Source organism: Triturus cristatus, chromosome 2_1 (assembly GCF_964204655.1).
Source record: "Triturus cristatus chromosome 2_1, aTriCri1.1, whole genome shotgun sequence".
NCBI classification, from domain to species: domain Eukaryota; kingdom Metazoa; phylum Chordata; class Amphibia; order Caudata; family Salamandridae; genus Triturus; species Triturus cristatus.
This window is the reverse complement of record NC_140581.1, coordinates 1,180,775,145-1,180,789,458: the sequence shown is the minus strand read 5'-3', so window position 1 is coordinate 1,180,789,458 and position 14,314 is coordinate 1,180,775,145. Positions and strand designations below refer to the sequence as shown.

At 46.3% G+C, this 14,314-nt stretch overlaps 1 protein-coding gene and 1 long non-coding RNA gene across 3 annotated transcripts in view; one reads left to right on the top strand and one right to left on the bottom strand.

Annotated features, from left to right (window-relative positions):
• LOC146866579 (tyrosine-protein phosphatase non-receptor type 9-like) overlaps positions 1-14,314 on the top strand; it is a 998,267-nt gene that overhangs the window by 164,398 nt on the left and 819,555 nt on the right. The gene's annotated exons all lie outside the window — the stretch shown is intronic.
• LOC146866580 (uncharacterized) lies at positions 8,276-9,201 on the bottom strand. The gene is made up of 3 exons (XR_014976819.1): positions 9,141-9,201; positions 8,512-8,610; positions 8,276-8,407 (listed from the first exon to the last, which is right to left on the bottom strand). It is a non-coding gene; the product is annotated as an uncharacterized LOC146866580 (long non-coding RNA).

Sequence of the window (14,314 nt, the reverse complement as noted above, 5' to 3'; positions counted from 1 at the left end):
CTCCAATGTCAAGACATACGGAAGGAGGCAGGAGGACCCAAAGAACCTATCAAGCCGAATGTGTAGGTTGTGGTGCTGAAAAAAATGAATACGCCTTCTCTCCTGGATGGTGATGTCTCCAAACATCGACCAGATTCTAGCCCTGTGCCCAGCCCTTCAACACCGCAGAGTTGCGTGCCCCTGAGCGGTGGAAAGGATCTGTCGGTCCCTACATCTAAAACACTATTAAAGTCTCCTCCCAACAACCAAGGAATCTCGCACCACCTCCCCAGGGCAAGGGAGAACTGACCAAAAAACTGGCCCAGGTCCACATTCAGTGCATATACGCTTCCCATCAGTATATGACGTCCATCCAGTTTACCCCTAACCAGGACATATCTGCCCTCCCTATGTTAGGACCTCGTCTAGGGCAAAGGATGTCCCAGGGCGTATCCAGATCAGGGCCCCACTTGCAAATAGGGAAAATACGTGGCGTATATATTCTACCCCTCCACCTGCGTTGTAATCCTGTAATCTCTAATGTGTTTAGGTGTGTCTCCTGTCACTATGCTCTGTGCACGTTATGACGTTTTAAATAGGAATACACAGCATATCTACGGGATGGCGTGCGGAGACATCGGACATTCCAGGGAAGTATCACGTGACCCATGGTAAAGCTGCGGAGATTGTACGACCGTGAACAGCGGCCTCTCTCTCTCCCGGAGCCCAATACTTAGCAGTCGGACTTGTACAGCAGCAATTTCAATGTCCCCCCCCACCCACAAGCTCCCGCGGCACAAGGGGAATAGGAAAATTCAACTAAGGGAGAAAAAACCCATATAAGGGCAAACCCCTGAACATTGGGGTGTCAACCAAACACAACATACAGCAACTTAGCCGCATGTCCTACTGGCCCCAAAGAAATGGGGAAAACGGGGGGTTTTACAACCATGCAGGGCATATCCTTCCAGTCCCCGACAAGACGGTTAATAATGTTTTGCCATAGCACAAATCTGAAAGTCAAAGATAGCATCCCCCCCCCCCCCCCCCCCCCCCCCGGGACTCAGAGACACACCATTCCACAGCACCCCCATCCTGATGCATATTAACACACAGACATTAGGAACTTAGGCAAACCCCACCACAATACAAACAGCACCCAGTAATGTACTCCTAGGGCAGCAATTTTCATACAATACCATCCGCCGTCTGAGGTGTAACGTCTGGTATTCTCAAGGACGCTTTATTAGAAGAGTTTGCTACCGAAGAGCCCCCCTCCCCCGATGAATGGATGGAAGTGTCCACTTTATCCTCCGGCAACGCTGTCTCCGCCATCTGCTCTGCAATACGGACCACCTCCTGTCTTTCTTTACGGATCTGGTCCGGGCCAGGCACGGCCGTTGATCCCAGGAATTGCCTTCTACACCGCCATCGCCTGGATCCGCTACTTCCACTTGCCAAGTCGCAGCAGTCCTCGTGGGGTTTGGACCAGAATACAGACCCGACGTCTCAAGTCAGTTCCAAACATCCTGAGGCGTGTCAAAGAACCTGGCCTTCCAATCAGAGATGACACGGAGCCTGGCCGGGAACATGAGCGAGTAGGAAAGGCTGAGCTGCCGAAGCTGACGTTTAACCAGCAGGAAAGACCCCAGTTGACGCTGGACTTTCATAGTATAATCCGGAAAAATCAACACATTGGCATTTTCATATTGGATTTCATCCAGCTTCCTAGTCTCCCGGAGGATCGCATCTCGATCCCTGAAGTGTAGGAGTCTGAAGATGCGTGGGCGTGCCCTGTCTCCGGTGGCCGGCTTCCTACCTGGAACACGATCTGCCCGTTCTATGGTGAAGAATAGGGAGAATCCAGTGTGCGGTAAAATGGTTTTAAGCCAGGTTTCTAGGAAAGCGACTGCATCCTGGCCCTTCGCCCCTTCCGGCAGCCCAATAAACCGGACATTGTTCTGCTGCGAGTGGTCCTCTGCATCCTCAATGCGATCTTCAAGATATCGGATCTGTACTTCATGGGCGTTCTGCTGCTTGTCCTGGAATTCCATTGCTGGCTTCAATTCAGCGACCTCCTGTTCTATGGCATTGACCTGGTCCATCTGAAAGAAACACGTTAGATTCCTCACCTTAGAATATGCCCAGGCAATAAAGGCACCGGCGATGGTGATCCGTCACCGACATCAGGCGATGACAGGTGTCACAGGCTTTGAAACCAGGCATCCTACCGGCACCAGAGTCGAGTTGATAGACCAAAAAAGCCAGTCAAAAAATAACTAGGGGTAAGCTCTTCCCGGATCGGCGCTTACTGGCACGGAAAAAAGAACAACTGACGTCTGATGTTTGTGGTCTATCACGGTTACCTAACGAAACAACCAGTGTAGATAGACTGTTTTTAGGTCCTGAAGAATTACCATCAAACTGACACTATGGCAAGAAACATGTTGACCACTTTATAGAGCTCGTTATCTTGTAGCATTACAACAGGAGTGCGCCATATCTATTTTTTAATCATGTTAGGAGCCATTTTCATTAACATTTTCTTGATTGGACTTATACTTTCTGTTTTAATCCTTGCACGGTCTAGTGACCCACATTCCACACATCTACACCTTTAGGTCCCTCACCACCACTGCACCAAACGGCATGGAATAAAAGATCTCCACCAAAGAGCCCCTCATAGGGTGCCCGTCAGGTATTGCAGCGCCGACCTGACGAGGAGCAAGCCCTATGATTGAGCGTGACACATAGCTGGCTGGGTGTGTGAGTGCCCTAATTCCAAAAGGAGGAATTCCCCTTTTCCTTCCGCCACAAAGTCAACCTTTCCCTTTTGCCTGTTAGGAACTACATACCTATTCTGTTTGATTACATTTGGACATGAATGCTGGACCTATATAAAGCCCAGAGTTCCCCTTCTCGGTTATATTGCGTCACAGGGGCAGCAGCACTGTCCAAGTCTTTAAAGGCTAATGCTGCTTTAAAGGGGAAGAGGCCGAAAATGGGAACATTGGCCGTGCATTCTCCTTGGAACTACAGATCTTATTAGAAAGTTGAAGTTCCAAGTACTTCTTCCTCTAACATCTATGTGCAAGGAGAGGAATTGCCACAGCTGTTGGGTCACATTAGAGCAGTGGTCTTAAAACGTTCAAATGCCCTCTCCCCACTCCGAAGTGTATACATAAAATCATTGGAGCCCCCCGCAGAATTTTTCAAGATTATTGTATTAACACCTTCGATGCTCATGACGAGCTGAATTCGTCATGGCACACAGTGGTCGTGTGCTCATGACGAGTCCAGCTCGTCATTGCGCATCGCCCTTTTTGGGCGGCCCGCCACCATTACAGCCTTTCTTGCAGATGGGGGCAGTATCCCCCACTATCCACCAGGGATTGTTTTTTGCCCAATTGTTTCTAGGGTGTGGGCTGTCCGAAACGGGCACGCCAGTACCCCCACCCCCCACCCCCAGAGAAATTCCAGTCTTTCTGCCCTCCGGCAGGGAAGATGGTGGCAGTGGCCCCTGATCTGCCCCCTGGGAGGGCAGAAAGCCCACTAGGCGCCTGTGAGTACGCAGGCTTTTTTTATGCGTGGGGGCTGCCCAAAGTGGTCATACCAATGCCCCCACCCCCACAAAAAATGGCCCCAGTCTTTCTTCCCCTACCTCGATTTCCCCCCCCCAGGGCAGCAAAAAGCCCACTAGGCTCCGACTTTTTTTAGCAATGTGCCTACCTGTGGTTTTTGGGCCCTAGCGCAGCTGACACGTAGGGAAACCTAGCAAACCTGTAAATCTTTGAAAACTAGATAACCAGGGGATTCCAGGATGGCTCTCACCAGGTTCTGTTACCCACAATCCCTTGCGAGCCTAAAACTTTGTAAAAAAAAAAAGAAATTCCGTCACATTTCTGTGGTGGAAAGTTCTGGAATCTGCGTGGATCCCCAACCCTCGCATTCTCCAAAGTCTTCCGAGAAATATGGTACCTCACTTGTGTGGGTAGGCCTAGTGCCCACGACAGAAAATGGCCCAAAATGCAATGTCACACCACATTTTCACAGTGAAAACTGACCCTTTTTTTGCAAAGTGCCTAGCTGTAGATTTTGAACCCTAGCTCTGCCGGCACCTAGGGAAACCTAGCAAACCTATACATTTTTGAAAACTAGACACCCAGGGGAATCCAGGATAGGGTGACTTGACTGGCTCTCACCAGGTTATTACCCAGAACCCCTTGCAAACCTAAAAATTAGTCCCAAAAAAACATTTTCCTCACATTTCTGTGGTGGAAAATACTGGAATCTGCGTGGGTCCACAAAATTCCAACCATCCCGCATTCCCCAAAGTCTTCTGAGAAAAATGGTACCTCACTTGCGTAGGTAGGCCTAGTGCCCGCAACAGGCAAAGGCCCAAAACCTATTTAGGAGACATCAAAATTACCTATCACAAAACAACCTGGTTTTGCAAGGGGGGTCCCATGACTTTTTGGCCCCGGGCTTGGCGGACATCTAGGGGAACCTACCAAACCCACACATTTCTGAAAACAAGACACCCGAGGGAGTCCAGGTAGGTATGGCTTGCGTGGATCCCCCAACGTTTCCTTACCCAGATACCCCTGCAAACCTCAAATTTAGCAGAAAAAAACTTTTTTCACACATTTTTGTGTGGGAAAGTTGTGGCATCACCGGGCTGACACAAATTTCCTACCGCCTAGCATTCCCCTGGGTCTCCCAACAAAAATGGTGCCTCACTCGTGTGGGAGGTCCAAATACCCGCGACAGGCAAGGGCCCAAAACGTATTGAGGTGACATCAAAATTGCCTATCTCAAAACAACCTGGTTTGACATGGGGGGGTCACCTGGGTTTTTGGGCCGGTGCTCTGCGGCCACCTAGGGAAACCTACCAAACCCACACATTTCTGAAAACTAGACACCCGGGTGATTCCAGGTTGTGCCTCAGTGGGACTTGAACCTTGTGCTAACCTATCTCGTGTGCTCCCTTTGAGCCACTGCATAACTGTCCTTTACGCCTGACTCTTTAAACTGCTAGCCATCACTTCTGCTCCAGGCTCTTTCTTCAAAACCTCCTTTCCTATCTGTTCATCGGGACAAGTTGGTTCTTGGGACCCGTCCATCCTTCCTTCCTAAGGTGGTCACTGCCTTCCACATCGGGCAGACAATTACTTTGCCCCCCTTCTTTCCGCCTCTGCATCCTTCAAAGGAAGAAGAGAGGCTCCACCGTCTTGACCCAAAGCGTGCGCTTTCCTTCTATCTGGATCGCACAAAACAGTTCCGGGTGAATGATCAACTTTTTGTTGGCTACATTGGGTGCAAAGAAGGGTCAGGCCGTACTCAAACGCACCATTTCTCGATGGGTCATGTTGTGTATTAAGGCTTGTTACTCTCTGGTTTAAAAGGAGCCTCCAGTCGGGCTACGCGCTCACTCAACCTGGGCGACGGCAGCCACTACTGCATTGGGAAGAGAGGAGTGCCTCTGAATGACATCAGTCAGGCCGCCACGTGGGCAGCGCTGCACACGTTCACCAAACACTACTGCCTGGACAGCCAAGTCCGGAGAGACGGCTTCTTTGGCCGTTCTGTTCTCCAGGACTTTCTAGTGTGATCTTGGTTGGCAGACCCACCACCAGGGTTGGTATTGCTGGGGTATCTATTCTCAGGTAAGGAATCTATAACGTGTTTCTTTCAGATGCACACGTTACTTACCTTCGGTAACAATATATCTATAAGAAACCTTAGTTAGTTATAGATTCCTTACCGCCCCACCCATCCTCCCCGTTCTGCAAACTGATTTCTAGGGTTAAGGACATCCTTTCAGGGCCCTAGTTTTGTGCACCAGAGAGTGTCTTGCATGGCTCTGTTTCTGGCGCAGAAAGTCGTGTACAGAACTTATGTCAGCGCATGAGGGCGGCGTCTACATAGCTGCCGCGACGTCATCCCCGCGACCATGACGCCGACTATGGACGCCGAGCCGACCGACGCCACCTTCCGACGCGCAGAGGTACTGGTGACAAAAATCTTTCCGGGTCCTGTCTGACGCCTAGGGGTAATTCTAAGGTAAGGAATCTATAACTAACTAATGTTTCTTACAGATATATCGTTACCGAAGGTAAGTAACTTGTGAGTCGTCCTGCTCCGCTCTTTCCCAGCTTGTAGTGCCTTCCCTGTTCCTTGATTCTGGGTTCTCTCTGCCGCCTGAGGATGCCGCTGTAAATGACTTCGTCCCTGGTGTACGTGTGGGGGTTAAACGGCACCAATAATTTTCGATATTTGGGCCGCCGCGCAGAGCCTCAAGCAGACACATCTGCCATCATGGCTCTCTTGGCCACGCCGCCTTATACGTCTGTCTCTTGTGTGGACTTCAGATCTTTACCATTAGCGATCCAAGAGGGACAGACATTTCTGACATAATGATTCAGGCGGAGCAAGAGGTGCTATTTATAGCGGGCTTCTCTTGAGACCTCTTGATATCAACAGCTCTGATAGGAGGGGCTAATATTCTGGCAAGAAGGAACTTGTGGATGAAATCGCATTTGATGGCAGAAAGTTATTTGGTTAACTGCTTTACTCTTATGATAACAAAAGCCTCCAAAGATAGGGAGCACACTGTACCTTGTAAAGAGAGAGGAGTCTCTTGCAGAAAGCAGGTTTCTGGGTAATGGCGCACACCAAACATTGTTGAGGAGGGAGTTTCCCTGTATCACTCAGGTGGTGTCCATGTGTCCTTTTTAGGTAGCTGCTGTCTGGTTTGCTAAAGACATCTTGGGGACATTCAGAAAGCTGAGCTAGGAATGCATCCTGCCTGTTGCTTGCCATTGGCTTTGTGCACTGCAGTCTTCGCCACTACACTCTACACCATGCCATTCTGGGCCATACTAGTCTTCTCAGCACAACTCCACTGTATGCCACTGTACTCTTTGCCACTGTACTCTTACCAGTATATTTCATGCCAATACACTCTACGCCAATGCACTTTACTATGTAACACCCAGCTCTGTGCCTGTACGCCACTCTAATCTATGTGTGTGAAAGGTTTCCCCTAAATGTTTTTAGGTCCAAGAGGAGGGGAGAGAAACAATTGAGAATAAAGAACCTCTTAACTGACCTATATTATTTGTACAGTCTTAATCACTTATTTTTAGCAAAAACCCCAGAATACAAGATTACTCAAGATACATTCAAAATTTCTTTTTGTTATTTTGTTTTTTTTATTTATAGCAAATTTATAAATAGCAAAACATGCATGTGTATTCTATTGACATATACTTGATATATACATAATACATTCTTACAAACAATATTTCCACATTAATTAAATTTCATAGGTACTAATAATTGTAGAAAACGACACAATTTGAAAAAAACCTTGTGGAAATGAACCCCCAAGAGAGAAAGAAAAAGCCGTCATATCAACATTCTCACCAAGCATTCACTCTTTCATACCATCAGACATACCACATGGGGTGGGGAAAAGTAAATTATTCGTAAAAACCCAACCACAAACAACTCTGGTGTGAGATCCAAGTTAAGTTTTGGTTCAAAAATATATATACATTTAAGTTTTGGATAGTTCTTGCTAGGTCCTAAGATACTGGAATCAGGACAGTTGGAATTGAATTCCTTTAAGGATCTCCCAGGTGTGTAGTTGGTACTCCCAGTCTACGTACGTTTCGGAGACTGTATATAAGTTTGATGTCTCCTTCTTCAGGACCAGTGTATTTATAGAGGTATCTTAGTCTTCTGAACAGCGAAAGAATAAGGGTTCTCTCTATGTGGGATAACAAGGACAGAATTTCATGTGTAAGAATCTTGTAAACATACTGGGGATGGGTAGTAATAAAAGAAAACTTATATGTGGTTGCTCTAGTTTAGTTAGAGCCACTGCAGCTAATACAAAAGTTTGGCAGCATCATTTTATCGTTTGTAACAACTTAGGGCCAAAGAAAGGGATAGTGCCCAAGATTTAAATAACCAGAGAGAGTGCTTCCAAATAGAGAAAAGGTGCTATAGAAAGAATTAAAACCACTATGAATTTACTAAGTGTAGCACTTGCTAAGAAGAAAAGGAGAAAGAGGAATGTTATTATAATATTCGCCTACATGTGTTATTTGCGTGGCCTCTCGTTTCTCGACCTCTGATCTATGTTTCAGCTAGTGCAGTTAGCACGACGATTTTCCAAAGATGTAGCTCTATTAGGCGGGAAAGATTGAGAGAAAGATGTGGCCTTAGCGATTACCAATGTTATAAGTTTTTTGCTTCAAAATATAAAAAAATATAGTCTCACCTTGTTAAAAGTGAGTAGGCATAAAGAGTTATATGCCTCGATATGTTAGGCCATTGGTAATTCATACGTTCTGGTTACTCCAAGGACAAAGCATGAACGTGTGTTCACACAATTTACAATGTTTTTCATCAGGTCCATCTACAGATAAAAACGATGAAAGTATGTATTTAGCAAAGATGAATTAGCACAGTGATCCTTCAACAGGTTAGGATTTAGAATTTAGGTGGACTTTTGGTTCTTACCCAAGTAATGTAAATACGTGTGTCCTCGAAAGGGTGCGCTGAATGTCCGTCTTTTTATTTTGAATAGGTGGAGAAACGTGTTAAGTTCCAGGGTACACTCTACAGGAGAAAGAAATCCAAAAGAGGTGTATACCTTTTTATTCTTTGTGAATTTCTACAGAAACGTAGGTCTATAATGGTGGCAATAATTACGGTGGTTAAAAGGATTACTACAAAGAGACACGAAGTGACATAGTCATAGCGATATCCACAGTGTTATATTAGCACATCAGTTAATTCTGAGTTTAGAATGAGTACAGACGGCTACGCAGCTCTTGTGAAATATTTGGAGCCTATCTCGTTTGCATATAGCGGGGGCAGGGTGTGTACATTCTAACGATAGAGTATATAAGCGCTGGATACACAACGTGTGTTCATTAAATGGTAAACGGCTGCGTTTGCACACAACCATTCTGCGAGGTGCAGACAGTCTATATATTATGTTTGAACACCAAAGGTCATGGACTAAGACAAATATATAACGAGATATAAGCTCGTTGTGGACAGATCATTCGAAATGTGGTACCCAGATATTTTAGCGTTCTAACGTGTTGTTTTTACGGAATCACTAGAACTTTCACTCTCCTTACCTCAAAGTCTGCACAGTTTCCCGTTTTCTATATTGCTGGGTCGAAAAAGCGAGGTTACTGGTATCCTTTTGTTTTTATAAAAAAGGCCAGGGTCACATGATTCTACGTGGAGATCCCATGATGCTGAATAGTCCTGCGTCGAGACGGAGCGTAACAATGGTCGCCATCTTTAGATGGTGTGCAGAGTAATGAGAAGATATGGCGGTATGCAGGGTAGTAAGAAAATTTTGATCCTACCGCGGGCCATCATTCAAACAATTGGTGAATGATGAATAGATTGTCATACTGATGGCAATAGTAAAGAGATATATTATTGAAAATATTGAGGGCAATATATACAACCCCCAACCATTTAAGTATGAAGCGTATGAGTATATACTGGGCCTTATTTCGAGGTACTTAAGGATTTGTTCTGAAATAATACTCAGTCATATATATGTGTTACTTAATATGTTCCTATCTATTGAGGTATAAACGCTAAATAGCGTGTATAGTCACACAAAAATATAACGACCAGTAAAGGCTTTTTATACGCGCCATCTTGGGATGGTCTTTATTGGTTTCGAAAGAAGGACAAGTCGTAGCTAAATAGTGTATTTAGTCTGTGAATTTTAGTGAGGCAAACTAATTCGTTTAAAGTTTTTATAGCATCTATGTCATAGATCCTTCCTGGGATCAGTGTTTATGTGGGGAGACAGAAATATATTATCTTTATCAGAGGCTAGTTATCTTTGTTATGTGAGGCGAGCCTGACATTATAAGGTGTTAGTAATGCTCACTGGACATTTTCTAACTAGATTTTAATACAGATTAGCAAGAAAAAAAATTAAGAAAAAAATCAACTAATGTAAATCAGAAAAAATCAGTTAGTCAATCGGTCAGGTAGATCTAGAAGATGGGGACAGTATGTGTAGGTTATTCTGTGACTAGCCAGATAATTTCCTCATTAAGGCCTTTGCGTACAGTGTCCAAGTGAAAAATCCAAAATGTTTCACGTTGTTTTCTAGTTTTCACTGGGTCTTTGCCTGGTATTGTCTTGATGAGAATGTTGATATGACGGCTTTTTCTTTCTCTCTTGGGGGTTCATTTCCACAAGGTTTTTTTCAAATTGTGTCGTTTTCTACAATTATTAGTACCTATGAAATTTAATTAATGTGGAAATATTGTTTGTAAGAATGTATTATGTATATATCAAGTATATGTCAATAGAATACACATGCATGTTTTGCTATTTATAAATTTGCTATAAATAAAAAAAACAAAATAACAAAAAGAAATTTTGAATGTATCTTGAGTAATCTTGTATTCTGGGGTTTTTGCTAAAAATAAGTGATTAAGACTGAACAAATAATATAGGTCAGTTAAGAGGTTCTTTATTCTCAATTGCGCCACTCTAATCTACTCTACACCACGTTATGCCATTACACTCTATGCAACCGTACTCTACCCTGTACCTCTCCACTCCTAAACAATCTACTGTACGCCACTGCACTCTACGCCACTCTGTTCCACTCTATGCCACTGTGCTCTATGCCAAATCACTCTGCTTTGTATTGCTGTACTTTAAACCACTTCTCTTTAATCAACTCATCCTTACACCACTGCACTCTGACATTTTACTCTGCAAGACTGCACTCTCCCCCACTGAACTCTACGTCACTGCATTCTATGGCAGAGCACTCTATGCTACTCTACTCTGCATCATCCAACTCTAGGCCACTGCACTCTATGGCACTAAACTCTACACCACCCTACTCTGCACCACTTTGCCATTCATCTGTACTCTGCGCTCTGTGCCACTGCTCTCTGCATTACTCAATTCTGCGCCACTCTACTATGTCACTCTATACCTCTGCACTCTATGCCTATGCACCACTCCACCATGTATTGTGCACCATTGCACTCTACTATGCCTCACTCTAAATGATGCCACTGCATTCTATGATGCTGCTTTGTACGCTTCTCAATTCTGTCCCGCTGCACTCAGTGCCACTGTACTCTGCAGCACTCTACGCCAATGCACTCTACACCAATCCACCCTACTCTACGCCACTCTGTGACTCCCCACTATGCCACTCCAATACGAAACACTCTCTGCCACTCCACTCTACAGCACTCTACTCTTCGCTGTTCCACTCCACTATACTCCACGCCACTATACTCCACGCCACTTACCTTTAGCCATGCTAAACAGCAGCCATTCTGGTGCACAACATGGCTAAAACACATTGGCAAAGCCAATAGCTTTTGCTTAGATAAGACCATTGGCTGTGCCAAAAGCTTGTTTCTTTGTAAAGAGTAATTCGTTTGACACATGCTTTCTTTCTGCCCTTGGTGCTGGTTCAGCATGTGTAATCTCACAGACAACATAGGACATATGAAAATGGGAACAGCAGCAAGGAAATTAATTGATAGTTTGGAGTCTTCTTGATTACAGCTTCTCAATTTTGGCACCTCAACAGTTGTGGATGCATGAATGGGGTTGACAGCTTCTTCACACAAGTGGGACCAAGATATAATCTTCAGTCACTAGGGAGCCCTGGTTAGTGAGCCTATCTGTCATTCTGGAGATTAGCAAACCTTGTCTCTTATGCTTGAGAGAGCTGCAATTGACCATTGAAGAGCCCAGCTAACACAGATTGCAGGCTCGAGTACAACATTATAGTGAAGCAATCTATTCCTCACCCCTCTGCACTTTTGAGCGAGTATACAAGTGAGCCTCTACGCTATGTCCTTCAGCTCTGACCTTAATCTTCCCTTCTGTAATATAGCACCGAATCTGTTGCCAACAAGGCCATTTTCCAGTCAGTGACTTCTAGTACTTACTTGCAGTGTTGGATAGATAGATTTGCCTTCCTGACCGCAGAAGAGGTGCACTCCTTCGTAGAAACAGTGGGTTGCAATTAGATCGAGCTGCTTTATCCCGATGAGCGCACCTCTGTGCCACACCAATATGTTGGCTTTGCGATATTAAGCACCATTACACCAAAACGTAATTGGTGAAGTGGTGAGTTTAAACAAGTGTGTGCTCAAGAAGACACTCCTATTATTGCCCCTCCCCCATGGAACTCACAATTGACTTGTGCAGCTGCCGAAAACACAGTGCAGCCCCCTTCAGCCTGGGCACCCCAGAGGTTGCTTCTGACCTGGATGTCAGCCGTGAGAGAGAAGAGAAGCGCTCACCACGTGCTGATTTAAAATCTTACAATTGCCGGACTCAGAGACCCACGGCAAGGCATTGACCAGGCAGAATCTTTACTGGTCCTGAGACTCTGGGAAACGAGGGGGCTAGCCAACAAACCATTGGACAGCATTGGAGTACTTCCGGGGAGATAAGGGCACCAGATACCTTGGCCTCTTCTGCCATTTCAAGAATTTTGGTGACAGGCCCCACTGCATCCAGCAGCTTGTCCTGGCATGTGCGCCAGGAGCGATCAATACCCTTTTTAGGGTCCCTTATAAACTTCACCAGGAAGGTTGCCATCTTAGGGTCTATCTGGGGCGTTAGGGTAACCTTCCCCTCCAAACTGGGGCCGGGGCACTCCACCCGAAAGCGGTTGCGAGCTTTCTTGTCCATTAGCTTGCGCATACAGCTTGCCATATACTGGGCTACTTTATCCCCGGGAGCCCAATCCGTAGACCTAGGGTGGACAATGTCGTCTGGGTCCAACATGTCAGTGCCCCCCCCCCCCCCCCCCAAACGGGACAGGAGTGGTGGTCGAGAGCCTAGCCCTAGAGTAACCCGCTTCCCTATCCGTGTCGCTGGGGGAATCGCCATTGTCAAAGGGGTCTGGGGGAAGCGGTGTGTGGAGGCGTTTGGGTGCAGTCCGCGGGGGGCACAGGGTCACGCTGTGGGGCACCTGAGCCAAGAAAGCCTGCTTTAGACGTGCAAACACATCTACATCAACCCCTTGGGAGCACAGTTTATTGGCAGGGGGAAAGTAGGCTGAGGCACTGGAGGGGACTTAGGGGTAGCTTGCTGGGGAGCAGCCCATTTAGCGCACTCCTTATATATCTGCGCTGACAGGCGCTGCTTTAAAGGCTCCATGGCTTGGTTGACAGCCCTGTAGATGGAGTCATCCACTGCCTTATAGAAATCATCATCCCTGGGGAGGTTAGATATGGGATCCTCCTCCTGATATTGATCCTGTTCAGCCTGCATGATGAGTTTAGTATGGCTCTGCAGGGATACACTGGAGCAACAGACAGCTTGGTGCGCAAGCACTATTCTAAGGCACGGAGAGGCACAATTTCAGCAGCTGGGAGGGAGCCTAGACAGATTAGGGTGGCCGAGGGGGCACAATTGGCGGGCAAAGCCCCACGGGCACAGCAGCCCTCTTGATCACAGGGCAACCACCCGGGACAGTGTCCCACAGGCACCTCGTTACTCGGTGCAACTACGACCCCACAGGGTGTTCAAACCTGAAAAATACATACACCCAGCAAGGGCGTTCACACCAAGTGGGGCAATGCAGACCCGAAAAACGGGCATAAAACCGGGTGGCAGTATGCCGCGAAACTCTCAAGGGTAGCGCTCGTCAGGACTCTAATACCAGTGCCTGACTCGCCCTGCCCATAGAGAGCGCACTACTTCCCCTGGTGGTGGGAGGACCACACCGCACCTCAAGGGGAACACCAGTCGCGTTAGGCATGCTGTAAGTGTCCCACAACTCACAGGGAATCTGCCAAACAGAAAATCCTAAAGGCGCTACAAAATGCCACCAAAGACATCACATTACAACCCCCAAACAAGAGAAGAATAAAAAACGACTTATCTTGCTGCTGGGCAGCGAATAAAGAGGAAGAGGAAACAGCGTGAAGGGACTATGCTGGCTGGCTGGAGTGCGGACAGTGAGGAAGGACTCCTGTTGAGACTTTGTGTTTTCCCCATTGTTCATGAGAAATGTAGTTGGTAACTGGAAGGAGGCATAATCTGAGCCTCCGGTCCTGACATAGAATCACCAGTTGTCCCTTATTTTAATGGGCCTGATGAGACCCCCTGCCCCCATCCTTTTCGGGGTCAAAATGTTGTTGACTGATGTTATAATGAACCAAATCCGGCCTCTTTAAATTTAAAAAGTGGCCAGTATAGGACATTGCTTATTTTGTGAATGGTGGTTTTTGTATATTAAGAAACCCTATTGTATTGTCACATTTTCTTTTTTGGTTCTTTT